General features: G+C 49.2%; 1 long non-coding RNA gene across 1 annotated transcript in view; it reads right to left on the bottom strand.

The window, feature by feature from the left end:
* Positions 1 to 165: 165 nt before the first annotated feature.
* LOC108447715 overlaps positions 166 to 3100 on the bottom strand; it is a 5703-nt gene continuing 2768 nt past the window's right edge. The window contains exons 2-3 of the long non-coding RNA XR_001863389.1: positions 2044 to 2167; positions 166 to 1792 (exon numbers count right to left, since the gene is read on the bottom strand). This is a non-coding gene — a long non-coding RNA (uncharacterized LOC108447715). The remainder of the gene's footprint in view (positions 1793 to 2043; positions 2168 to 3100) is intronic.

Consider the following 3100-nt stretch of genomic DNA (forward strand, 5'->3'; position numbering starts at 1 on the left):
ACGGAGGGCCCCTGGCTCACCTCCAGCCCCCAGCTGGGCAGCAGCACAGCTTTCCCAACACAACACACTGATATGTGTGACACAGGGAGCTGCCTCCCGAGCAGAGGGACACCGGGAAAGACCCTCCCCCCCTCACCCACCCCAGAACCGCAGGAATTTGTGGCCTGCTGGGCCAAGTGAGATAAAAGATGTGCCAATCTCATCCAGGACTGGGGGGGGGATGCTGGGACTGCAGAGATGGGGGTTTTTTGGCTAAACTGGGAGAAGGAGTCAGGCTGAGGGATCACAGCCAGCCCAAGGGCAGGCTGGGGTGGGAGGGACTGGGCTGCCCAGTATCAGGCATTAGCAGAGGGAGAATGGCTCTAGAAACCACGACCACGCACGTGTCTCATGGATCCTGACCGTTCCTCCCGGCTGCTCTCATCAGGAACACCTTTAATCTCGATCAATCCATTCTTTCCACAGGCTGTGAGCACACGACATGCCTCAAGGAGGACTCCTCCACCTCCCACCTCATCCCAGTAAAGCCCTTCACGGAGCTGCTCTACCCAGAGCGGGGCTGGAACTTCTCCTGATCTAAGGGTGACCTGTGCCATGTGCTGCACTGGTTCCTTGCAGGGTTAATGCTCGAGGAACACAACTTGGAGACTCTGTGGGATGTGATGGGAGCTGCTCGGGGCTCTGAGGAGGAGGCCAAAGTCAACAGCGATGCTGGGAGAGGAGCTCAGGCACTGGCTGGGAGAACAAGGATCGCATCAGGATGGATCTGAAAACGTGACACATTTGCCTGGAGCTGTCAAGGAAAACAAATTTATGTGGTGTCAGGGTGGTGTCAAAGAAGAGTGAGGGAAACAACAAGAGGGTGTAGCAGGTTCTCTCAATGCTTTGTTCCACTTCAATCCCACCCTTGGGTGGATTTGGGTCTGTTCGGACGGAAGAGCAGAAATTGGAGTGAAGTCAGGATCAAAGCCTTAGGAAGTTGTTGGCACTGACACAGTGCAAGAAATAGATGTATAATACAACATTTTCCTGTCATCCCAGTCCATTTTCCATGTATCTGGTGGGAGCCCTGACTCTTCCCTCCCACCAGCTCCATGAGATACAAGTGCTGTGCCTTTAAGTGCTGATCTAAGGGAAACCTGAGAGCTTGGTGCTGTTCCCATGTGATAGATCACCATGAACAGTCTCTCCTCCATGATATTACGGGCCCCAACCCGTGATCTTGGGAAGAATTCAAAGTCTGGCTTATCAGCAAAAAAATAATCTAGTTAAACTTAAAACAGCAAGACTCAACTCAGGCTAGAGGATGATTTATTAAGAATCGTGGACTTTGGAGACAGAGAGAGGGAAAGGAAGCCACAAACCCCACATACAGCCTGTAAAAGTTCCAGTTTATAATCCAACATGAGTGGCTGGACAGCTCAGGCTGGAAAATCAGCTGGGATTCATCACAAGGTAGAGATGAGACTGCGCTGAGTTCAGGGGCAGAAGCTCGACCATGGGCATGAGGCAGAATCTGATTCCTGCCCCCTCCCTGGGTACCCTCATCTCCTGCACTGCCCAGGCTTGGGAGATGTGGCAGATCTCACCTGATCTGGGCACAGCCTGGCTTCCAGAGGAGCTCACAGCAAACTCCCTTTCAGTTACAAAGAGCTGCATTTTTTCTCTCTGAACCAGGCAGAAATATTTCATTTAATTACCAAATAATTTGTTTAAAGCAGGCATCTCTGTTATAAATACATATCTAAATACATACCTGGCAAGTTTTTTTTTACAAGAGCAAGACGAAAAGCTGGAAATAAAGTGAAAAGAATTCATCAGAAACAAGGTGTCATCTTTGCAAAACATTATAATTGGAAATAATCCCTTTTTCCACTAGGAAGCTGTTACATCCCAAATCTTTGGCTCATCCTTACAGAAAGCACTGCAGGCATTATTAATGATCCCTAAAACCTAACGGTGAAAACATCCAAGCTCACCCCTCCCTTTCTGCAGAAGTATTGTGTTCATTCATACAAGGGGGAAAACCCCACACCCACCAACCTGACAGCATCAGCTGGGATGGAAATATTCAGGAAACAAAGCAGTGAGGCTGGACTTGTTCCCTGTATCGTTCTCATTAAGGCCTTACATTTGAATAAAGACACTGATGCCTTGAGGTGGCCACCTAAAAACAGAGGCTAGATGAAAATAAGAGAATAAAAGTAGGATAATAATAATAATAAAAAAGAAATATATATAAAACATAATAAAAAGAGAATAAAAGTGGGCCTTCAAAGGTTCACCCTGGGCAGTCCAAAGGCTCCACCCCAGATGGACCCTGGGTCATGGGTTCCTCACATTTTTATGAGTTTGGTCCATTTGCATATCAGGGTTAATTCTCCAATTACAGCCTCAGTTCCTGATGTAATTACCTCAAGTTTGTCCCTCCTCTTCAGAGGTTTTTAGTTTACACCTTTTGGGGCCTGGTGTCCTTGGAGGGCAAACCTAGCGAGGTTTGTTATGTCTGACCAGCACGAGAGAACAGCAGCTGAGAGGCCACACCAAACTTCAGAGTGACACAGCAGGCAGTGCAGGATTTGAGAAATACAAAAGTTAAAACCTAAGGCATCACCCTGAAAACAGGCAAAAACCTGAGATTCCCTCAAGAGCAAAGTCACAGCTTGGCTTCCAGATGGGTCCCAGACAGGGAAAATGGATTAACGAAGCCAGAAATTATTAGGGAGAATTCACAGGGGGAACCTTCCCTTCCCTGCTGCCTGCCCCAAAGGGGTTTTTCTGGGGAGGGGGTTACAGGGACTCGTGAGGGGTTCTGTGGGGATGGGAATGTGTTGGGAGGGCTGTTAAAGGCAGGGCTTTAATTCCCACCAGGGCCCAAACCTGGCAGAGCAGCTGAGCACTGCTGGCATTTAATCCCCAGATCTGTGTCCTGCAGGACTGTGGGATGGGGACAGATGTGGGTGGCAGGAGGCTGCTCCCAAAAACCTCCCATGCACTGCTCCTGGAGGAGGCGGCTGCTCTTTGGAGAAGCAGTCCTGAGCGACCCCAAACGAGGATGTCGGTCCTCAGTGTTGGAAAGACCTGGATTATTGCAGTGAGC

The sequence above is a fragment of the Corvus brachyrhynchos genome, unplaced genomic scaffold, assembly GCF_000691975.1.
Source record: "Corvus brachyrhynchos isolate BGI_N302 unplaced genomic scaffold, ASM69197v1 scaffold46, whole genome shotgun sequence".
Classification (NCBI taxonomy): Eukaryota; Metazoa; Chordata; class Aves; order Passeriformes; family Corvidae; genus Corvus; species Corvus brachyrhynchos.